This window comes from Nyctereutes procyonoides, unplaced genomic scaffold (genome assembly GCF_905146905.1).
Source record: "Nyctereutes procyonoides isolate TBG_1078 unplaced genomic scaffold, NYPRO_anot_genome, whole genome shotgun sequence".
NCBI classification, from domain to species: Eukaryota; Metazoa; Chordata; class Mammalia; order Carnivora; family Canidae; genus Nyctereutes; species Nyctereutes procyonoides.
The window spans coordinates 9,376,595-9,402,171 of record NW_026575049.1 but is presented as its reverse complement, the minus strand read 5'-3'; the positions used below and the strand labels follow the sequence as shown (position 1 = coordinate 9,402,171).

At 39.5% G+C, this 25,577-nt stretch overlaps 1 protein-coding gene across 2 annotated transcripts in view; it reads left to right on the top strand.

The window, feature by feature from the left end:
- Positions 1–25,577, top strand: part of GRIP1 (glutamate receptor interacting protein 1) — a 657,668-nt gene that overhangs the window by 103,622 nt on the left and 528,469 nt on the right. The window lies entirely within an intron of this gene.

Sequence of the window (25,577 nt, the reverse complement as noted above, 5' to 3'; positions counted from 1 at the left end):
GTTTGAATCTACATAAAGAGGGGAAGTACCCCAGAGAAGGAGTAAATGAAGGTAAAAGAAAATCTCTTGTTTTTTTAAAATTAAGAAAACTATTTGCTTAATACTATTAATGATGTATTAGATGATTACAGCCGATGGAGAAGTAAAAGGAATGACAATAGTGTCATAGAGACAGGAGGTGGGATTGACAGTACTTTATTATAGGGTCCAGGCACTATACGTGGCATGGCATAGTGTTATTTGAAGGGGGGCTTGGATTAGTCTAAAATGCATATTTCAAACTCTATGGCAACCGCTAAAAAAAATTTAAAATTATAATTGACATGCTGAGAGAGGTGAAAAGTAGTATCATGTAAAATGCTCATTAAAATAATGGAAGACAGAAGGGGGGGAACGGAACAAAGAGAAAAAAATATAATGAATAGAAAACAGATGAAAACATGGTAGAAATTAATTCAACTGTATAATCAACTTTAAATGTGACTAGACTAAATATACCAATTAGCCAATTAAAAGAGATTATCAGAGTAGATTAAAAAAAATAGAGGGTCACCTGGGTGGCTTAGTGGTTGAGCATCTGCCTTTGGCCCAGGGTGTAGTCCTGGAGTCCTGGATCGAGTCCTGCATGGGGCTCCCTGCATGGAACCTGCTTCTCCCTCTGCCTGTGTCTCTGCCTCTCTGTGTCTGTATCTCTCATGAATAAATAAATAAAATCTTTAAAAAAATAGACTCCACTCTCTGTTTTCTACAAGAAACAAAGATGTCTTTCAGCAGATAAATGGATAACAATCTGTAGCACACAGCCATACAGAAAATAAAATCATGGGGCAGAAGAGACCATCTCTGCAGAATTTGAGGTATTTATGTAGATATTTTACCCTCAAGAAGGTGGAATATGACTCTCTGCTCCTTAAGCGTAGGAAGTGCATAGTGATTTTGTTCCAAAGAGTATATTATGGAAAGGAAGAAAAATTAACTTTACGGTGGTTGCAGTCATTACAAACATACCTTAGCCACATGATCAAGATGGACAGTAACAGTGATAAGTGGTGTTGCTATTATCCACTGTTGACATGTGATGAAAATGCACTTTACTCCTATGGTCCCCTCCCCAAACCCATAAGTCCAGTTTTACCAAACAAATCTTGGTTGAGGGACATTCTACAAAAACAGAGGAAGTCTAGGAAATTGTTAGAGGCAAGAGGAGCCTCAGACATTACAACTAAATGAAATGTGTTATCTTGGGTGGAATCCTGGACAGAAAAGAGTCTTAGGTAAAAACAAAATCTGAAAAAGGTAGGGACTTCAGTTAATAATATATTGGTCCATTAATTATAGCTAATACTCATGTAGGGTGTTAATAACCTGGGGCTATAGAAACTCAGTGTCTTCATAATTTTTCTGTAAATCTAAACTGTTTTTAAGTTACATTTTAGTTAAAACAACAACAACACAACAACGATGTAAGTACACCTACATGTTTCATTTGTAGAACTCTTACTCAAGTGCATTTATTCCACTTTCAAGAGTTTCTGCTGATAAAATTTATGATATTCAGCTTATTTCTGGAATGTAGCAATTATCTTATTTCCCCAAACATTTGCAAGGACAAAATTGTCTTTGAGCTGTTAAAATCCAGTGTCTTCCAAATGTTTTCCAATGCTCATGTTATTCATTGTCACTTTATGGCTTGCTATTTAAGGCCAAAATATGTAGAGTCACAGACGAAAAATAAAGTCCATCTCTGTCATGTCTTCCTCATTTTAACATCACGTTATGAAGTGCCAGGATGGAGAAGGTGTTGCTTTGAAAGCAGACTGCGTTGCAGAAGCTGCATTTTGCAATGGTGTCATCCAAACTCTGGGGAGCTCTGTTATTCAGAAGTCTCCCTGGTTCATTCATGCATTAAGAGGATGAGCCTTGCCGCTTTCTCATCCTGACAGAAGAGAATGTTGCCATGACAGCTGTTCGGAGAGTGGAGATGCTGTAAAGAGCATCCATAATGAAAAGAGAAAACAGCCTGGTTTCTTGGATCTCACTGAAGAGGCATGGAATAACCTGCATGGATTCTAAAAATGCACCTTGAAAATTTGTTACCTTCATTTTAGGCATAATAGTTTGTGAGCACACACATACACGTATATGCATAGTTCTTCTTTCAGTAGGCTGAAGCAGCATGTAGAAAAATTAAATCTCAACTAAAAACACCCATAGATACTTCCACCTCCATCATTAGAGTGTAGCCTGAGATCTACCGTACTGAAGATTTAAAACATTTGTTTATTTTGTAAATGATTTATTTAAAGGAGAAACTTTTCCAGCAAGAGAGAATTTTTTTGTTAAAGTACTGTTGTTCCTCCCAACCTGAAAAGATGTTAGGAAATAATCAGAGAGCTAAGTAGGACTCATCTCTTTTGTCCCCATGAGAAGACTGTATAAATATTGTCTTTATCTAAATGCATTGAAGGAATATTTACTGATTAAAAGATATGATATCTTGCATTTTTTTCAAAATAATACAGGAATGGGGATATGGCTAGGGCTAAGGCACAATAGGATTGGACATGAGTTGATTATAGAACAGTGTTAGAGGCTGAGTTGTGTTCCCCTCAACTTTATTGTTGAAGCCCTGACCCCCATATACCTATATTTAGAGATAGGGCCTTTGAAGACGTGGTTAAGTTAAAATGAGGCCATTAGGGTGAGCCCTAATCCAATTTAATTGGTGTTCTTAAAAGAAGAGGTGATTTGGACACCCAAAGAAACACCAGGGATGTGCATGCAGAGGAAAGACCGGGCCCAGCAAGAAGATGCCCACCCAGACACAAGGAGAGGCCTCCGAAGAAATCAAGCCAACTGACACTTAGATCTTGGACTTCTAGCCTCCAGAACTGTGAGAAATAAATTTCTGTTGTTTAAGCCGCCTGGTCTGTGGTATTTTTTTTATGGTAGCTTTGATACAAATACCTATGACGTTATCAGAGCACACACATCCTCTGCTCTCTAGGCACTTATGAAATAGAGGGAAGATGGATGAATAACTGCTATAACAGTGGAAAAGGGGAAGCAAGTGGTAAAGGGGAAGTTGAAGTTGCTTTGTGAGCTCAGTGATGGGTGACAAAACCAGAACTGGGGAGATCAGGGAAGTCTTGCTAAAGGTAGGTAGGAGTTCGCATGGTGAAAAGGGCAGGGGAGAGAATGTTAAGTAGAACAGCATGGGCAGATGCCCGGATTTGGGAACATGGCATATTTGGGAAATCAAAAGTAGCTCAAAAGGGATGAAGTCGAGGGTGTGTGTGAATGAGGGAGTGGTAAGATTCAGCACCAGAGTAGTAAGCTCTTATCTAACACTCTCACTCTCTCTGTCTTTCTCACATTTTGTTTTAGTGTCAGTCGGTCTCTCTCCCTTAGAATGTAAAGCTCCATGATGCCTTTTTTGTCCCTTGCTCACTGTTGTATTTTCACTCGCTAGAATTGTACCTGGCACATAGAAGGTGTTAACGAAACAAAACGACCAAATACGTGAATGAGTAAAAATCATGATTTGTTCTTTTAAGAAATCACTTTGGCAGCCCAATGGAGAACCCAAGGGTCTGTGGGATACCAAGGAGGGATAACAGTTGGGAGGCTGTTGGAATGGGCCTGCCCAAGCCAATGTCAGGGGCGTGGACAGAGATTGCCTGATGGAGGAGTTATCTGGAGGTGAATCTCGAGAATTTTTCATTGGGTAGGTCACATGTAAGGCTTGAAGGATAAGAGAGGAGTCCAGGATCACGCCCACATTTCTGCCTTAGGCATTGAGAGAAAGACTGGGACATCTCTTGGGGCAGGAGAGAGAGAAAGGAAAGTAGATTGGGGGGCAGGTTGGTTGGAGGTACTGAGTTCAGTTTTTGTGTCTGGCTTCAGGTAGCAGAGTGACATCCACATCAGCACGTCTGCTTGCCTGTGGCTGTAGAGAAGGGCTCTCTGGGCTGGACCTAGAGTTAGAATCTTCAACTTCGAGGCAAAACTAAAGCCATGGAAATGGATGCGGTTATTCCAGAAGAGCATGTAGACGCCCAAGAAAAGAACATGGCGTGTTGAGAATGAAATGGAAATAGGAGATCAGAACATGCAGGGAGAAGCTTAGTGCTCATCCCAGACTTCGTGAAATCTATGTTGCTATGTTTGTTGTCACTTTATGGAACTTTAAGAAGAGCAGATAGGCTAAATTCTGGCTCTGAAGGTACAGGCTTGGTAAGTTATTTAACCACTTCGTGCCTTACTCTTCCTCTTGCGTAGAAGGAGTCCGAGTAAAATACCTCCCTCCATCATAGGTGTTGTGAGGACTAGATAAGACATATGTGTAGCCTCTAGCAAATAGTGCGTACCCAGTATTGTTAGCTCTTACCAGTACCATTGTAAATTATATTATTCTGTTTCGGGTTGGGAACATCACTGTTTACAGCTTCTAAGATTGATCACAGATTTCTCCAGGAGGACAGTTGTCTAAGTGGAGTGTGATGGAGTGCCCCTTTATGGTGTGGATATGTGTGCATGTGAGTGACTAAAATACACAGGATACCTACCAGCTACTAAGTACAAATTGTAAACTCAATGATGTAAAACTTAAAGCAACATTGAATAGCAAACTCCAGAATAAAATTGTGTTATTGACTAAACCTTATTCACCTCTGTGTAATCCGGATATTATTGTTTTCTTCTTTTTGTTTTCAGATGGACCTTTGTATTAGTACCTTGAGTGTCTGACAGTCCTGGAACCCCACACATTTACTGGCTCGTTGAAGTGTGTGTTTGCAGTTTTTTAAAATATGCTTTCTTTTTTTTTTTTTTTTTAAATTTTTTTTTAATTTATTATTTATGATAGTCACACAGAGAGAGAGAGAGAGAGAGAGGCAGAGACACAGGCAGAGGGAGAAGCAGGCTCCATGCACCGGGAGCCCGACGTGGGATTCGATCCCGGATCTCCAGGATCACGCCCTGGGCCAAAGGCAGGCGCCAAACCGCTGCGCCACCCAGGGATCCCTAAAATATGCTTTCTTCTTTAATTGATATCTTGATGACCTGGCTTCCTACAGGGTACTTAGTTCTTCCTGCCTGTTTTCTGTAGAAAAGTGGCTTTCATTCTCTAATATCATGCTTTGGTCTAAATGGCACTGTTTAGCCATAAGAAAAGCATGTCACAAAGGCCTCATGTTTGAGTTCACTGTAAAATGCCCACCTATGACTATCTGTTCTAATAAGAAAAGTCCTCTCCGGGGGATCCCTCTGTGGCTCAGCGGTTTAGCACCTGCCTTTGGCCCAGGGAGTGATCCTGGAGTCCCAGGATTGAGTCCCACATCAGGCTCCCTGCATGGAGCCTGCTTCTATCTCTATGTCTCTGCCTCTCTCTCTCTGTGTGTGTGTCTCTCATGAATAAATAAATAAAATCTTTAAATAAACAAAAACAAAAACAAGAAAAGTCCTCTCCACCTGACCCACTTTTCTTGTCTTCATTCCTTTCCTCTTTGAAGTCCACAGTGAAAGTTTCTTTGCATGAAATTGTTCATGATAATACATTAATCCCTTTAGTAGGTTTTGTACATTTCAAAAACTTGCCTCTCCGGAAGATTCTCCTTTATTATTATTAAAGGGATACACTCTTGCTCCCTAAATGTTAAAACTGTTTGTTAGTTTGAGCTGTGCTTGCAAGCATCACCACTTCCGCAGCCATGGCAAAAAGAGTTGTTTTAATATCTGAAAAGGAGGAGGAGAAATATTACTATAAATGTATAGGTACCATTTGAACAAGGCCGACCTCAAGGGTAGGCTCTCAGGCAGGACTGGCCTATTTATGGGTGACCTTTCTGCATCAAAATAATCATTTTTCACACTACCAGGCTACTTTCTAAAATGTTTATATGGTAATTCTGCATAAAAATTCACCCTTCTGAAATACATTAGAGTATACAAACATCATTTTAAAAATAGAAATATATTCATTCATTGGTTCATTATACATTCATTAATCAATTATTATTTCCTGGATGCCAGGGAGTAATGGCATTTTCTTAGCCTGCAGGAGAGTAGAATAGACATGGTACTTGCAGTCATGGAGCTTAGCATTTATTTAGCGGGGGACACAGATGCTCAACAAATACCTATTTAAGTTTTCAGTATTTGATGAACAGATGAATTTTTGAATATTGGGATTGAGGGTTTTCCCAAGAAAGGAAAAGACGGGAGATATTTTTCAGACCCTCCTGAACCTCCTAATAAACTCCTGGCTTTCTACAGCTTGGGTTCTCATCAGTGTTAGCAGTTAATACAGGCAAAACAGCCCTTGTAGCTTCCCCTTCAACTTAGCTTTTTTGACGTTGTGACTGAGGGAAGATGCATATGAATTCCAAATAAAACTTGAAATGATCATTTGGAACACTTCATATTTTTGTAAATGGGGCTTGCTTAGAAAACCTATAGTCATTCATCCTTTCTCCTCCCAAATTCCCTGCCTTCTCCTTCCCTAATCTTGCTCCTTGTAAAACAGCAGTGGGTCCCTCCTCTGTGAGGTTAGCATCTGAGAAATAGAAGAATTCAGGAAGGTGACCCAAATTGGGGATTAATGAGAAGTGATACAAAAATTCCATTGCTCTTTCTATAAATGTATGTCTAATCTGTGGCCTGCTGAAAAATAGTACAGCTTTGAACATACTGTAGGGGAAATTATTTTAAAAATATTTTCTGCACGATTTAGACTCCGAACTAGTACAGTACTTGATTTTGCAACAGCAGCATTTGACGCTGTTTGTTGCCTGTGTCTTTGAGAATTCTCTTGTCCTGAAGTTCCTGGTACCAGGCACTCCCGGTGTTCCTCCTTCTATGGTTGCTCCTGACCCAGGCTCTGTTCCTGACCCAACTTCATCTTTGGGCTGATTTCCTAAAAGCCCTTATTTCTTCACACTGTATATCACATTTCTCAAGCTTTGGCACTATTGACATTTTGGTTTAGGTAATAACCTTTGGTGCGGGGGCCTGTCTTGTGCATTGTAGGATGTTCAGCAGCATCACTGTCTTCTCTTCATGAGATGACCCATTTGTGACAACCAGTAATGTCTTTAGACATTTTTGAATGTCCCCTGAGGGGTAAAATAGTAATTCCCCTAAACCCTGGTTGAGAACTGTTGCTTTATATTCTTTCCTTAGGCAACCCCACCAGCACACTTGGATTCAGTTATTATCTACATGTTAGTCATGCTCATTATATAACCTCAGTTCAGACCTTGTGCCTGAGCTCCAATGACAACATGTCTTTTTGGATATTTCAAAGGGTTGCAAAGCTAAAAGTAAAACATGCTACTTAGCACACTTCCTCTCTTAGTGTTTCCTATCTCATGATAAGTAGTACCATCCATCCTTCACCCTCATTTCCTTTTTCTAGTCAATCCATAAGCATTGTCCAACTCTACCTCAGATCCATTCCCTCACCTCCAATTACCACCCCACTGCTGCATATCGAAGCTGCCATCACATATTGCCCAGACCATTGACAAGACTCAACTCCAGACTTCAGGACTTTGTACTTTCCTTCAATCCATTCTCTGTATCACTCAGAGGATAGAATAAGAGTAAGACAATAAACCTGAATAAGTCGCTTATATGTGACTTCACCTTTAGGTTGAGGACCTAAATCCCTAATAAGATTAGATGGCCTGTATGGTCTGGCCCCTGCCTACCTTCCTTCCATTTCCTGAAAATACCGTATCTTTCCACTATCGTGTCTCTGCACATGACTAGAGTGTTCTCAGCCAGCTCCACCTCAATCCCACCCTTCTAATTCCTAATATTAGAAGTATTAGGAGTGTCTGTATTTTTTCTTCCCTTTCACTAATGCCACTGAAAGGAAGATGGCTTCATCAGTTTCTTTTTCTTTCTTTTTGGTATGTGCCTGTTTCTAATATTCAGAAAATTCCAATATGACACAAATTAACATGACAACATGAATGTCTATATTATATCCTTTTCTAAAAATGAGAAAAATATATTTATAAAGATATGAAACTAGAATGAGAGATAAGGAAGTGGAGATAGAATTGACCTTTGAGCTATATCGGAATTGGGGGGCTGACCCCCATGTGGTCAAAACTTAGCATGTAACTTAAGACGTCCCCAAAAGGTAACTACTAATAGCCTAGTATTGGCCAGAAGCCTTACTACTGATGACATAGTCAGTTAACACATATTTTGTATGACATATGTATTATATAGGTATCCTTATATAGAGAAAAAATATTTAGAAAATAATAAGGAAGAGGAAAAAATATTCACAGTATAGATTATATGTATATAATCTACATATACGTAGACCTCTGCAGTCCAAGCCCATATTGTTTAAGGGTCGCCTGTATTTGGAATTGCTTTAAAAAATGATGATTCTGGGATCCCTGGGTGGCTCAGCGGTGTAGTGCCGCCTTCAGCCCAGGGCGTGATCCTGGAGTCCTGGGATCGAGTCCCATGTCGGGCTCCCTGCATGGAGCCTGCTTCTCCCTCTGCCTATGTCTCTGCCTCTCTCTCTCTCTCTCTCTCTCTCTCTCTCCTTGTCTCTCATAAATAAGTAAATAAAATCTTTAAAAAAATGATGATTCTTATTTATCACTTGTTGGTGTATATTTTCTGTTTTTTTTGCATATATTTATTTATTTTTGATAAATATTAAGATGTGTGAAAAAATGTTCTGGCAAGAAAATGTAGTATATCATAAAGATTCAAAGGGAGATAATTTGTGGCTACTGAGCCAGAAATGTGTATGAGTCATAAATTAAACCTGACAAACCTGTCATAAAATGTAAGTTTTAATAGAAGCATAATCTGTTCTTTCATGAGTGTGTCAGAGTCAATAATACATCATCAGCTCTTTTTTAGATTGGCTCACATAATGCAAAAATGTGAAAGTAAACACATTTTTTATAAGTCTGTGATCAAAATTATAAAATGTAAATGTGGCTTAGGGGAAAAATCTATAAATTAGTTTAAACCATAGAATATGGAATATGGAAAGTTATTGTTTAAAAACAAATATGCCATAGACTAAGTTAGAAGACAAATGACAAACTGTGAAATATAGTTAAATATGTATATATGTATATAGACAGAGGGTTAATTTTGTTAGTACACAAACACTGTTGCATATTAATTAAAAAAAAAACGTTTACCAGAATAGAAAAATTTTTTTGAAAGGGAATTCAAGTGGCAAATAATTGTTCATTTTAGTTAGGGATCAATTACCACTACAAAGTAAGTTTTATCCATTAAGAAATGATAAAAAAATAGAAAACCAATAATGATAGATACCTGATATGCAGTGGGGAAGGGGATTCAGTCTCTGTAAGTGGGACTTTGGAAGCCTCATAATATGCAGCAAAAGCCCCAAACTCACAATTTCCAATTTGAGGAATTTATCCTAAGGAAATAGTCATAAGCATGATGATTTTGATGGAAGAAAGTTTATTCTAGCTTTGTTTAAAATACCAAGACAGCTAGAAATAATATAAATATCCATCAATACATGATATTTTGGTTTATTTTACAGCGGAATATTATGCAGTTCAAAAAATGGTAATTTAAAGTGTTTATTCACACAGAAAATACTTATGATGAATCATTAGGTCAAAAATATAGGCTACATCTAGCTCCCTGATCGTGGTTCCAAATATCATTCTCCAACAGAAGAAACCAGGGTTCCTTGGAGAAACAGCTCCTTCTAGAACTGGGTCAGGAAATGTATAGAATGGACCTGGAACATCTTGTAGTGCCAGGAAGTAAGGAAGTATTTAAAAAAAGTGAACAGAAAAACTCTACCAAAATACCAAAAAAATGAACCCTGCAACGATGAGTATTCAAAAGGACACAAGAACCAGTTGAAAGAGACAACTCCCAATAGCCAAAGTTGGGAAGATTTGAGCAAGAAAATAAAGACGAATTGGATTATAATCCAACATATAAAACAAATATTCATGAGTGTATGCTAATATAAATAAATGATAGAATAATTGGAGAAAAAGGCACAAGTCTCCAATGCAGAAAAATTCCAAATAATTTACTTCACCCTCAAAGCGGTGGAGTGTAACTCTCAAATCCTCAAGTGAGGTCTACTCTACACATGGTGACTTCCTTCCAAAGAGTACAGGAAGGGGGAGAAAAGAATAGTTTACAATGTGAGAAGTGCAAACTTCCAATTGTACCGGAACAAAAGAAAACAGGAAAAAGCTCAACTTGAAGGACATGCTACAAAATACCTGAGCAGTTTGCTTCAGAAGCGTCAAGGTCATGAAAAACCAGGCAGGACGGAGAAAGTGGCACAGACCAGAGGAGAGGAAACAGGCACTGTTGACCAAATGCAGTGGGCTCCTCCAGACTGGAACATTCGTGGAAAAGCTGTGATGTCTGAATGAAGCCTGAATGTTAGTTAACAGTACTGTATCGGTGTTAATTTGTCAGTTCTGATAAATGTTTTTGAAGATGATAGCAATAGGGAAAGCTGCGTGAATTGTATCTGGGGATTCTTTATGCTTTCTTCACGACTCTTCTGTAAACCTAAAATTATTGTAAAATTGAAAGTCAAAAAAATGTAGGCTATGTGATAGTATTCACGCAAAAGGTATTTACTAAGTACTTCATACATGCCGGGTGCTCATCTACGTCCTGAGAACTCCACAGTGAATAAAACAGATAGTATTCCTGACCTTGTAGAGCTTTCATTTTATTATCAATTGATCTTTTTTAAAAGAAGTGCATGTTGATTTGTAAATATATAATCTCTATGATATTCATTTTGCTCTTTGGCTTTTTTGAGACAGTAAATGGAAATGTTCGGAAGAAGGTGCTGTTCTTTAAAAGACGAACTAACAGAGACCAGAGTAAGTGGTTTTGGAGACAGAAATGTTTTGCAGAGATTGCCTTGTTCCTCCAAGTCACTGGTTCTCCAGGTGTGCTCTGGGAACCAGTAGCATCAGTAGGGCCTGAGAACTTGTTAGAAGTGCAAATTCTCAGGCTGAACCCCAGTCATACCAGATTAGAAACTTTGGTGATGAGGCTCAGTGCTCTTGGGTTTTCGCACACCCTCCAGGTGATCACACTGCCCCAGATCACAGGATCCTTGTCTGTAAAATGCAAACAGTAGTACTACCAACGTCATACCTCTCACATGTAACGGAAGCGTGTAATGCAAGACGATTAGGCACTTGGCCTGGAACATTGTAAGTGGTTCAGTAAAAAGTACCAATTAAAGCCAGATAGCACCTCCCACCTCCCTTCCAATATCTTCATGGCTAACTGCCTTTCCTCCTTTGGGGCTGCTTAAATGGCATTTTATCAAGGAGGCCTTGTTTGTTTGCCCTTTTATAATTGCAACATGCCTCTCCCTCTTGCCCCCACTACCTGGAACTCCCAATCGTCTTTTCTCCTCCCCACCTTCCCCACCCCCCCAGGAGCACTCACCTCCATCTCATAAATTATATGGTTTATACATTCATTATTCACGTTTTTAAAATATGTGTCTTTCCATGCTCAGTTGTAACTCCTCAAGAGCAGGAGACCTTTGTTCTCTCTGAGGTCATCCTTGGATGACCTCTCACATCAGTGCCTGGCACATAAGTAGGTGCTTTAATATTTGTTTCAATGGTCAATGTTATTGTTTAATGAAATTGGGTATCCAGGCACTCTTCAAGCCCTTGAGGTGCTCTGCATGTTTGATTTGACTTACAAAAAGCTTCCATGATTAGGCCATGCTTTTGGCAGCAGCTGATGGTCTCCATACTTGGGGAGCTGCTATGGTTGGGGCAGTACTGGGGTCCCAGTGCCCTTGGCTGCCCCAGACACCCACCCTTCCCCTAGGAGTGCTTGAGTGGCTGGATTCCGGGAGGGCTTTCCCTGACAAGAGGACTCTGCAGCGAAGAGTGGGAAACTCACTTCTCTAAACCACTAAGGACGAGTATGTGTTCCCAAGTCCTGCTGAACTCTGCAGCCACTTTTATTGGTGAGAGTGGCAGTTAAGAGCTATGAAGCTGTTCCCGGCAGAAGGAGGTGAGTCGAGATGTCACAAGGAAAGAATTAAGAGCAGGGAAGAAATGAGATGGAGGGGATTTAGGTGGACCAGGCAGATGCAGCGGTAGTGGGAAATAAAGCCAGAGAGGTAGTAAAGGCAAAGCCCACATGAGGAGGCTTTGAAACCCAGTAAGAGAAACGTGAACTTTGTTCAGACGAATCAGCGGAGAATTCTGAGAGAGAAGAGTTGTGACAGCTGCACATAAGATGAGTTTTGACAATGTTTTTTTAACGGATTTGGGAGTCAGGAAGAAGTATTGTTAACTGTTGAGCAAGAGACCAGACTTTGTGAGGTTTTATTGTAGGAGGTGAAGAAGGCCAGATCCTCGTTATTTAAGTTGTAGAGGACGTGTGCGTGTCACACTTTCTCTTTGGTCTGTCATGTAGTAGCCGATGCAGGGCTACCCGGTGTTACTCAGTTTTGTCTACTTTTATTCTCGCTTCTCTCTTCCTTTTTTATTTTCTTCTAATCTTTTAGGGTACTGCCTCCTTAATCTGTCATGCTTGGAAAGAACAGAGGCTTCACCAGAAGCCATGGGTCCCCGTGAGCACCAACACAGTAGCAAAATCATAACCATAGTTTGGTGACAGCCTCCTCTCTTATTTCACTGAGCAGAGTTTACATTTTCTTGATGTCGCAGGATAGCTGTTGTGAGCATTGAAATTTATGCTAAAAACCAAAAAAAGCAAAACCAAAACACCACTCTAAGTATTAATGTTCTAAAATGAGGGGATCCCTGGGTGGCTCAGCGGTTTGGCGCCTTCCTTCCACCTAGGGTGTGATCCTGTAGTCCTGGGATCGAGTCCCTGCATAGAGCCTGCTTCTCCCTCTTCCTGTGTCTCTGCCTCTTTCTCTCTCTCTGTGTCTCTCATGAATAAATAAATAAAATATTTTAAAAAGTTCTAAAATGAGAATAATTATATTATTGCCCAATTCAGAGAATTACTGCGAGGATCAAGTGAGATGATCCTTATGGTGCCTCCAGAGGGTTGGGCGCAATGGTAGGTCCCAAATCATGATTCTTCAGCCCCCGAGACCGAGTCAGGAAACTCCGTCTACCGTCTAGTGTTTTCTTTCATACTCTTGGCACAGTTATAGTTTTCCTCACACACGGAACATGTCTGTCTGTTCACACCTGTGGTCTAGTGCCCAACAAAAGGTAGACGCTCAATAAATATTGACAAAAGGAATCAATGAATACATGACTATTTTTGATTTTTTTTTTTTTAGATTAAAGAGCATTCTCAAGAAAAAAGTCATTTTCCGTTTGTTGTTGGCTGAATGAGTTCTTTTGAGATGTGGTATAATTTCTGTGCCTTGAAAATGTATTCCAGTAAACATTTCCTCTTCTGATTTGGGTAGCAGCTATGCTCAACCAACTTTGGAATTTAAATTTCTATGTGTGACAGAGTCGAGCTATACAGAATATTTATAAAAGTCCTCATGTAACTCTGATTGTAAACTTGAATAAGTTTGCAAGTATGCACAATAAAAATGAACTAAAAATGGCATATGTTTGCTCATCAGAATCATGTCCCTTTCAGTATTCTAGGGTCTGGATCATGTATGCAATTTATGAAATCATTCATCCAGCAGCAAATAGAGAATGTTTTTAATGAGCTGTCAAATCAGATTGAATTGTGGTCATGAAAGATGTTGAGTATATTGAGTCAGAGAAATTTGAACTCTACTGAGATGAAACATTATGCTTTGTATTCAGATGAAAAAGCCAATGTTTATCTGCCATTCATATGTTGTTTTTAAGTCCAATTTCGCCATAACTAAGGGCAAGAGGATATGATCAATCATGGAAAAAAAGATGAACAAATTTTGGCGTTGTTGTTCCTACTTTTGTTCTAAAAGGAGACCGGTGCTTACTTACCCTTTCACTGGGTACCAATAATAGGCCATTGAGCAATAATACTGTTTGTGATTTTCATTCATAAGCTGGAGCTTTGAAACTCTCAATATTTATATTGGAGAAACTCTTTTGTGATCACCCGATCTCCGATGGCCTCCATGTCCAAGATCTAAAGAATACTTTTCAGTTCTCATTTTGTTTAATCTCTAAACAGCATTCCATCTGAAGGCCACTCCCTCCTTAAAATGGTCTCTTTGGCACATGGTTTTTCTTCCTACTTTCTATGTGCTCTTTCTCTGGCTGCTTTGCTGAACCATTCATCCTGTGGGCTCATCACTACCACACTTCATCCTTCCCCCTTTTACTCCTCTGACCTCTCTTTTTCTCCCTACCCCTCTCTTTCCCTCTCCTCTCTTCTCACTTTATACTTTTCTGCCCTAAGTCATCTCACCTACGGCCCTATTGTCAATTACCTGCGACTACGCTATTGACTCAAAAATCAGAATCTTCAGCCCAGACCTTTCCTCTGAACACCAGGCCTCCTATCCACAAAACCTCCCCTTTGCCTCTAGGACATATCCATTCCCATATAAAACCCTCTTCCACATCTCCACTGTCCCCCCCAGGTCTATATAGGTAAGAGACTTAGCTTGTATCCTAACAGGGCTTCTCTTTTCCTTACCCAATTCTACTCAGCTGACCTGTCTATCTTACCCCCTTAATAGTTTCGCTTCATCATGTGTGCACCTGGCCAGACACTCTAGGTCAAGCCAGCAGAATCTTCCAGGTGGACCTGTAGATCTATAGAGATTGTTATTACAGGCTAGAATAATCTCCAGATTTATTTTCTCATGTCCATTATTGTTCCTCCCTTAGGCTTTAATCACATTGCAGCCAGACTATTTTTCAAAACAGAAATTTGATTATGTATTGCCCTCTTTGTTAGGATCAAAATCTTTAACAAGGCAAGTTCCTTCATGGTCTTGCTCTTACTTCTACAACCTCACTTCACAAGATGCTTCCTGTTGTGGTCTCTGTTACAGCCATTTTGTTATTTTTTTTCAGTAACCAGAAATGTGCCCTGTTGCCTCCTGCCACAGGACCTATGTACCTACTATTTCCTCTGCCTGGAATGTTATTCTCATTCCCCACAATGCCCACTACTTCATGTAGTTAATTACTTCTCATTCTTAAGATCTCAGTTTAAATATCATTTCCTCAAGAAAGTTAATATCACTTAGATATTGTTAATATCAATTAAATATTATATTGTTATAAGATATCTGATTATTAATATCATGATATTAGTAATTTATATTATTATTTCCTCAACCACGTGAAGCTTACTCATTATCTTTGTCACATTTCATAGCATTTAACTTCTATAATTAGATCTTAATTGTGTGTTTATTTCATTAACATTTGCCACACTGTAAGCCCAATGACAGCAGCTCACGATTTTGCTCACCATTTTTCTTCCTGTGCCTATCGTGGTGCCTTTATAAATTAGTCTTCCTAAGTGCAGGCCACATGGCTGAATGAAAGCGAAAGATACTCAAGTATTTGCAAATTGCTCTACCAGCAAATTGCCAAGTGTTCAGCTGGACAATTTTTAGATTCAACATTTTGTAAGCAATTTCTATAGAAGCAGCTTCCTTCATCTTGCAGGATGAGCGTAGTGGCCAACCTACATTATTGCACACGGTCTCTAAGATATAGAAATGAATGACTGTCTACTCATCAACATTCAATAAAATTTGTCAGTGTGTTTTAGAACAGTATTTTTCCAAATTTTGGGGGCATGACTCAGGGTACCTCATGATTTGGTATAGATGCACATCCACACACAAAACTGAAATAAAACTTCAGAAATCAATATTTTCTATTGCTACCAGCAATTAATAGAAAATCTATTAATATATCTTCTTTTCTATTTATGCTAATCTATCTTATTTATTTATCAATATTAGAACTTAATTGATTTCACAGTTGGAAAAGATTTTTAGAGAATATTTTAGTTTTAAAGCTGTGGCCTTGGGCAGCCCGGGTGGCTCAGCGGTTTAGCACTGGGTCGGCCCAGGGTGTGGTCCTGGAGATCAAGGATCGAGTCACATGTTGGGCTCCCTGCAGGGAGCCTGCTTCTCCCTCTGCCTTCCTCTCTCTCTGTCTCTCTCTCTCTCTCTCTCTCTCTGTGTTTCTCATGAACAAATAAATAAAATCTTTAAAAAATAAATAAATAAAGCTGTGGCCTTTTAATGGCTATAAATGTTAAAATCGAGTGGTGAATTGATTAATATTAGGTATGCATTTTCCCATTTTCCTTTTTAGACTTTTAAAATTTTGTTTTTAAATAATCTCTATCCCTGATGTGGGGCTTGAATTTACAGTCACTCGAGATTAAGAGTTGCATGCTCTACTGACTGAGCCAGCCAAGCACCCCTAATTCAAGAAAATTATTTTGACTAAGGAAAGAAAAATGTTATTTAGAGTTGAGGACACTATCTCATTTTAAAATATGAGAGTTAATATACCAAAATTGTTTTCCAGCTTGCACTTTGAAATATTAATTTTGAGAAGTATTAGCTGTTTTGGAATTTCCTTTATTTTTGTATCTAAAAACATGTAATACAATATAGACATTAAATTTGGCTTTGAGTTCAGAAATCAGAAGGGTCAGGAAGGTTTTGATAAAGTTTTTTTTTTAAGATTTTATTTATTCATTAGAGAGTGAGCGAGCATAGAGAGCATGTGCCCAAGCACAAGCAGGGAATGGGGGGTGCAAAGGGAGAGGAAGAAGCAGACTCCCCCCTGAGCAGGGAGCCCCAACACCTGCTGATACCAGGACTATGGGATCATGACCTGAGCCCCGAGGCAGATTCTTAACCCACTGAGCCACCAAGATGCCTCTTGATGAAGTTTGAGATGGGAAAGACAAACATGAAAAAAGGATAGTTTCAAGGAAATAGAATTGTAATAGTTCATGACCTTAGATTTGTAGAGCTGACTTTTGAGGAGTGCTTAAAACACCTGATTGGTGGTATGCCATGGCCAATCAGAGAAGTAAGGATGGTTAGCGTGAATATCCTTTCATGTCCACTTTTTGGAATCAGATACCGTTTGTCACTAAGACAGTTCAATTTTAAAAAGACATTCTTTTAGAAGAATTTTTAAAAGAAATACATTTCCATTCATTTTTTGTTCTTTATCAGTTCGCTGTGACCATTAGCCCTTGGGCTTGCAAAGTCCCATTTTAGCCAAGATTTGCATTCACACCAGGTAGACCGCCAGTTAATTGTATATGTAGCTCTTGTTTGACTTCTCAGTCTAGTTGCTTAGAGTAAAACTGGAGGAAAATGGTTTATGACTCCTCCCCCAATCAGAAGGATGCTTCTCCCTGTTTTTTTTTTTGTTTGTTTTAAGTTTCCCTTTATAGGAAAGTCTCAGGAATTTTTCTCTAGGAACCAGATACAACTAGGTTAATATGCATACTTTTTTTCCCTAAAAGCTTCTTAAGGAATCAATAGTTTAAAATTATAGTATAGGGTGCCCATAATTATGTTTTAAATCATTTTCGGAGCGAGCCCAAGTCCCCATTATAAATCATTTTCAACTAAATTTAAGCACTTGCTTTTTGATTAAACTCTTTTAATCAGGTTATTTTGGTGAAGAAGGAAATAATGCCTAATTGGAGGAAAAGATCTGTTTCTTTTCTTAATTTCTTCTCTTTTCAGGTCAGTTATGTGCTTCTAGTTTATGCTTCTAGTTGTAACACATCTTTAGTAATTTATAAGAGAGATTTCCTTATACTGGCTAAAAATGGAAAGGAAAGTAGACATAAAATTCTACAATTCCAACTTTCTATGGTCGGAATTTAGGAATTTGTCCTTGATGCAAATTGAAGAAAAGATAGAATCTGTATGAATATCTTTCCTTTCTCTCCCTTTCTTTTCTTCCATTTATGGATGTAGTCTCTGCAACCTAGCTCAGACAAAGCCTCCATTTGAAGTCTTCTTCATGTCCCTAGGAAATTCATCTCTCCATACCTGCTGTTCTCATGTGCTGTACTTACTCATCTGTTTCCACATCCTGTTTTATAGTAGTTCATCTAGTGGCATATCTGTCTCTCCCCCCAGACTATGGGCTTCATTAGACAGGTACCATCACTTACTTGTCTTGGGTACCCCTTTGTGTGACACTGTCCTGAAGATAGGATCTGCCCAGTAAAGTTTGATGATTGAATAAGTTTTCATGTCAAGAGTTCTTTATATACTCATGCCCCAGATCATTCAGCTAAATGAAGTAGAGAAGAATGAAGAGAACAAAGAACAGATAGATATATAGCAGACCCAGTGTTTGAGAAACTGACCCAATACTACCTTAGGACAAATCTTAAAGTCTACCCTCCCCCACAAGGATCTGTGGCAGCAATTTAACGTATTAAAATATTGCTGATATATAGAAACATCAATTTTATAAATCAGTTATTTATTTATTTACTTAATTATTATTATTATTATTTATAAATCAGGTTTTTAATGTAAATTCTTAAACCCGGCCCTGGGAATAAACACATGCTCAGATTTTTAGCTTTAAGCTTTCTTTGCTACAGTGAGAGTGGTTTGTGTATCTTGATGTGATCTGACGCTCCGAAGTAAACTCACCTTACAAAGGGGTTTTGTGGGCCATTCTTTTATAAACAATGAGGTCCTGCAACCTTAGAGATGAACTCTAAAAATAACTAAGTGACAAGGGGACAGGAACATGGGTATAGGAGTAACTCCCCTGACTACAGTGAACCGTGAAGGTGGTTCTTTAATTTCAGCTGGAAATGTTGCTTAGAGAGCCTACCACTGTGTGCCTTTATGTCTTACGCTTGGTTATTGATTAGGCTGGTGAATTTAAGGAATCCTACAGAAATAGCCTATCTCAGGAGAAATCTCTTTGCTGAAAAGACGTTGAATAGTTGATGCTGAACAATGGCTAAAATTGTGGTTAGTGTGCTCATTTGCAATGCTTTGTCAGTGATGTCACGGAGCAGCCACCAAATCAGAGCTCAGTCCTTTCTATGCCAGAAGTCACCCATCTGTCACCTGCTCAGAAGAGTACGGAAATCATTGCCACGTCTAAAAGCTAAACATGAAGCATCGTGAACGGCGTCAACTGTTTTCCTCTCCTTTAAACTTCTCACTCTTTACATATTCTCCTCCGCCAGCATTCAGGAGTAATCAGCAACAATCACGGTGATTAAGGGGAAGCTATGGTGATGGAAAATGAGCATCATCTTTTAAACACTTCCACATTTATAATGTAAGGCCCGAGCATATCTTTCCCACTACTGCGATGACAGGGGTCTGGGAGGGATGATTAATATGCAGACCACACCAGCCCTCGCACAGTAGATCTCACAGGAAATAGAATCCGTGGGAACAGGATGATTCATCACCATATGTGGGCTGAAAGGGGACAGGTGAAAGTATTCGCTACCCACACCTTCACAGCAAGCTCCAGCCATTATGTTGGTAAAAGCACCCTATCGCTCTTCCTGCCCTCCTCAGGTGGACGGGAGAAAACTGTTAAACCAGTGGTTCCTAAAGGGACAGAGTATTAGTCACTCCTGGAACATGGCTGAAGTGCAAATTTCTAAACCTACTGAAACCTAAGACCTTGGAGATGGGGCCCAGCAATCTGTGGTTTACCAAGCCCTCCCTCCAGTTGATTCTGATAAATGCTAAAATTTGAGAAGAACTGTATTATTATTTATTTATTTTTTTTGGGGGGGGGTCTACAGTAACTTTATTTTCACAGAGAAACCAGGCTGCAAGAAGTCTACATGATTGGTGAGAAGAACTGTATTAAAGTATAGAAGAAAAAATATACTCTTGATACCAATTTCAGAAGTCATGATACTATACTTTGACTCTTGTTTAGAATTGATGTCCATCGTTTAGAGCACATATTTGAATATGTATTTGTAGTGGAAAGTGTCATTATTTAAAACCATAGCTACTACCTATCAACTGCCAGTCATTTTTATGGAAAGACTGTAATCTCAGGCTCTCTTCTGGTTTGGATTCTTCAAAGGTAGGCCTGCAATTAAATTTATAAGATAGGAGCAGAGAGGATTGAATTGCTCTAAATAATAAAAGGGGATTATATAGAATTTTCTTGGACATTGTGGGAAGCAGAGAAGAGAGGAGCAAGCAAAAGCGAGGCACCTAGATAGAATGGCCCCATGAAATTCTTGTGGGGAAGAGAGTAGAAAAGTTTTTTAAGGAAAAGGTGAAGTTGTTGACTGGGCAGTTCTATGCAGTAACATCTCCCCCTGACCCACCATCTTTCTCTAAATGTTCTGCTAAGTGCAAGAATTCTAAATAATTCCATAGCAGGAAGAAGGTTTGGATCTGGTCAGCCCGGGTGGCTCAGCGGTTTGGTGCCTGCCTTCAGCCCAGGGAGTGATCCTGGAGATCCGGGATCGAGTCCCACCTCAGGCTCCCTGCATGGAGTCTGCTTCTCCCTCTGCCTGTGTCTCTGTGCCTCTCTCTCTCTCATGAATAAATAAATAAAAGTAAAAAAAAAAAAAAAAAGAAGGCTTGGACCCCAGGGACTTCCATTTCTGGGTCTGTGGAGTAGTTGGGGAAAAGAAATGGCACAGGATCTCAAGCAGTGGATGAGAATTCAGCTGAAGTAGAAAATCAATCACATAAGTCTCCAAAACTTGCTGACATATGGAGGAGAATAGGGGATTATTTCTTAGAATGATCAGAAACAATCGGTTAATTAACTCATTAATCTGATGTTTGAGCCAAACATTTTGGGATTTTAAAAGGTATCATGGTTGAAGATGACACTTGGGCTCCATTTCTGATGTCTCAATGGCAGCCTTCTGAGTGACATCTGGGCCCCTGCAATCCAGGAGAAACCAGTTACCTTTCCCCTTCTGACCCTCTGAGTCACTCTCTGATCATCTGCTCCCCCCCCCCCCCAATCAGCTCATCAGTTCTTGGGACTTTCTTGCCCATCTTGGAGTTCTGTAACTGACGCTGCCTTGCAGAGGTGCCCCCCTCCTTCCTCTTCAATGCCTAGAGTAGATGCAGTGGCCTCTGTGCAGCAGAGTGCCCCACTGAAAATGTACAGTGCTCTCACTAAAATGAATCAGTACTTTATCGATGCCAATTTCCAGCTATATATCACATTTACTTAAAAGGACATAACCTTTTACAGGGGAAAGATAGACTTTTTATAGTAGCCTCAGGGTCAGGCTCTCTGTCATGCTAAAACTCTATAAAGAAGAAAACCAAGTCTTTCACAATTCATAGAAGCATAGCATTTGAGGGCTTTTGAGATTATGGAGTCTAACCTCTTTATCTAACAGATCAAGAGCCTGAGGGGTAAATGAGTTGCCTGAGCTAGGGAAGGGAGTGCTCTTCCGCAGCACCACAGCTTCTCTACATCCTTTCTGTCTGCTGTGGAGAAAAGCATCTGATCACCTCTGGCACTGAAGCTCCAAGTAGAAGAATCCATGGTAACATCACAGTAACCCTTGAAAGCCTGGGGGTTGGGATTATTATTCATCTCAGGGTATTAGAGAAAGATTGAAGAGGATAGATTTCAACACTACTAGTTTTTTCTTTCAGATTACCTGGGTCAAAGTGAACCCTAATAAATACTTAACCTATGAGGGTGTTAGAGAGGACCCAGCTGCCTGCCTTAAATGACTACAAAGGAAACTTTAAGAATATATATTGATTTAGGTTCTCCCACTGTTTCTGTAGGTTTTTATTCTGTGTCATTTTTAGGGATCAGTGAAGATCCTTTTTAATGAAAAAAAAAACACGAAGCAGAACACCTTGTAAATGGATTATGGCCCCCAAATTAAAAAAGATGATTATGATATCGATCAAATGAAAATTCACCGACAGAATGATCTATAAATGTACTTACTGCAGTGCTGCTTCCCTTTTAAAACGTCAGGGACCTGCATGCTGCTTTCCTTTTGCATCTGTCATGAACTAAGGCAATTTCACAGAAAAGGGATATAGATAACATTAAACCCCAAATGTTTGTGATGCTATCTTTGTAATAAAGATGTCTCCAATGCCTATATAACACTTCATAGAGGAAATTAATTTATGGATATCAGTTATGTTTTTACATATACTGTGGTTCCTCGTGTCACTCAAAGATCCTCTCATCAGACAGTTGTTTCTTGACCATATTCCCTCTTTCCTTCCCAACCTAGTGCTTGTTCCTGGAATCCCCAGAACCTCCCCCACCCATGTTGGGGCCTTTGTGTATGCTGTGCCTTCTCTACTCTGCCCTTCTCTTCTCCAACTCAACCCTTAGTTGGCCTTCAGATGGGGCATTAACCAGGGAAATCCAGGATTAGTTCATTTTAGATGTGACAACAGGGAAGATGGAAAGATTCTGGGTAAGATTATAGGACAAAATTATCAACAGAGGAATCTTTGAAGCTTCACATTTGTGCCCCTCTACCAAATCACACACTCACGAAGCACCATCTGTAAAAGAAGTCTTCGGTGTCACAGCACACCCTGCTTATTCTGATCTTTCTTACCAGGGATTGCATCAAATGAAGGATGTCAGGCATGGTTAGTGACAGATACTCTGCAATAATATATCCCCTCTTCCCCAGACTATTTAAAACATACCTCACTCTTCAGGTCAAGTGTCAAGTCAAAGTTGGAATGCCCTTCTGCTGACCTTGGTCATTTCGTGTACAGGGGAGAAGAATTGAGTAAAAACAAAACAAAACAAAAAAGCAGGAAGAGCAAAAGTAGTAGTGTTATGCCTGGTAGTTCTCTACAAACTAATGTAAATTTGTGACTGAAGAAAACCTCATATTACTTAGCATTAGCAAAGACATTGGGGTGACCAGGAAGTAATAGAGAAGCTGAAAGGAAAAATAAAAAGAGAAGCCTGGGAAAAGGAAAAAACTATTTACTTTGAAATTCTTCCCTGAGGCTCTGGTGGCAGTACTACTGGCTTGGAGACCTGGGTAAATTCCCAAGATCTCTGGGACTTGGTTTCTTCATCAAAAGATAATGATTGAAAAAAAAATTAAAAAAAAAACACACAAAAGATAATGATTGCAATAACACCTACCTATGGTCCTTGTGAGGACTAAGTGAAAAATCCATGAAAGCATATAGAACTGTGCTTGACACACAGTAAAGGCTCAATGAAAGTTATTCAATAATAATATTATACCCCTTTTCAGTGTAGAAAGTCTGTTTTACCGATTCTTCTGTTGGTGGGATTTGCTATAGAGCCTAGTATAGGGCATGGAGTGTAGTTGGTGCTCATTAAATACTTGTTGTATAAGTGGTTGAATGAATTCTGTGGTTGAATGAATTCTGTCTTTGAATGTAAAAGGTGAAGAGATTTGATAATTCTGTTGATCGTTACAGATCTAGATTCTCTAGATAAATTCTCTTACTGAAGAGTGCCAGATTATTTCGGGAAGATCATTAATTGAGGAAGGTCATGGTTTTGCGACTGATTTTCACTTAATTTTATGTCCTTTTATTGATCAGCCTATTTTTGATTCTGTTTTAAATACCTCGGGGTGGTATAAAATGAAAATCAAAAGGTGGGAAGAGATGGGAAGATAGAAATGAGCAAGGGTTCTCAGATATGGTACCTCGATGATGCCCACAGCAACACCTCATGATAAAACCATATGAGTCGAAGGGATGTTTAGCCTGGAAATCCAAAGAGCACTGGGGGGACCAGCTATTTTACAGGGGAAGAATTAGTCATGTGCTGTGTGGCTCAGGACCCAGGGATAAAAATAACTGGGGAGAAGATTTAGATTCATTGTAAAGGAGACATTTCAGAAATGGCAATGGTGACCTTATAAAATGAGTGAGTCACTGGAACTGTTAACCAGAGACCAAATAACCACATGTCAAGAGTGTTATTGATGGGATTCCTGTGTCACCAGAGAGACTGAGACCAAATAACCTCCATGGGGGGTTCCAATGCTAAGATTTTAAAGGTGGGGGCCGATGAATCAGCTGGTGTGCTTTCTAGTCCACTTAGGAAGTGTGACTTTGGGCAAGTCGCCCTCTCAGGGTCTCCTCATTCACAAAGTTGGCTCTACCTATCCTGAGTGGATTATTTAAAAAATCCTATGAATTCATGTACCATCTTGTCTTAGCATGTTGATAAGGTGCAATTGCTTTTACTTCACATTCATTAAGTGCCCTCTTCACTGAAGACTGGACTCAGCATTGTGCTTTAAGCCAATACATTATTGTTTTCCTTAGAAACTTTTTTTGGGGGCGGCCCGGGTGGCCCAGGGCGTGATCCTGGGGTCCCGGGATTAAGTCCCACATCAGGCTCCCTGCATGGAGCCTGCTTCTCCCTCTGCCTCTCTCTCTCTCCTCTTTGTGTCTCTCATGAATAAATAAATAAAATCTTAAAAAAAAAGAAACATTTTTGAGGGGGGGATTGTATTTATTCAAATGAAAAAGGAGACTCTGATATCATATGGAAAGTTTTACTAAATAAAAGTAAATTTATATTTCTTTCTACGGAATATTTAAGGCAAACAATTTTTTCTGATAAAAACACACCCTTTTTAGGGTTAAGACATTATTCCTTCTGTTGAATTTTAGATGGTTAGAATTTACAGGGTGATGTTTATGAGCCTTTATTCATGTTGATAAGGAGAAGATTCTCATCACAACTCTCTATAATTTGCTTTTTAGCTTTGTAGAAACTGAATCAATAGTCTGTGATGGCCAGGATGATTTGCCTGCTTCTCAAGGACTATTCAATTAGCTTGGATTAATTTTGCTAGAAGCAGTTAATTTTTTTAACAGAAATTAATGACATTTTTATTCTGGAAACATGTTCTTCCATTTTAATACACAGGACGTGGTTGACTGCCTTCACAGGTTGCACTGACATCTTTAGGACAATAGTGCTCACTATGCCAATTGATGTAATTTTGTCCTTTTGGGGATACTTGGCCACAACCAGGAGGGGAAGTGAAGAATTGGAGAACAGGGATCCCTGGCTGGCGCAGCAGTTTGGCACCTGCCTTTGGCCCAGGGCGCGATCCTGGAGACCCGGGATCGAATCCCATGTCGGGCTCCCGGTGCATGGAGCCTGCTTCTCCCTCTGCCTGTGTCTCTCTCTGCCTCTCTCTCTCTCTCTCTCTCTCTCTCTCTCTCTCTCTCTTTCTCTCTTTCTCTCTGTGACTATCATAAATAAATAAAAATTAAAAAAAAAAGAATTGGAGAACAAACACTGATTGTGCACCTACTGTGTGCCAGAATGTTTATATTATTTTCACAGTATTGAGGAGTGTGTAGCACACTGCCTCCATGAAATTGAAGTTCTGGGATGTTGATTAACATTCCAAAGATTCTAAATTCAATAAGCCATGGAGGTGAGATTTGGATCTAGATTTCTCTGATTCTTTCTTTTTTCTTTTTTTTTTTTTTAAGATTTTATTCATTTATTCATGAGAGACACACAGAGAGAGAGAGGCAGAGACATAGGCAGAGGGAGAAGCAGGCTTTTTGCAAGGAGCCCGACATGGGACTCGACCCTAGGACTCCAGGATCACGCCTTGGGTGGAAGGCAGGCACTAAACCGCTGAGCCAC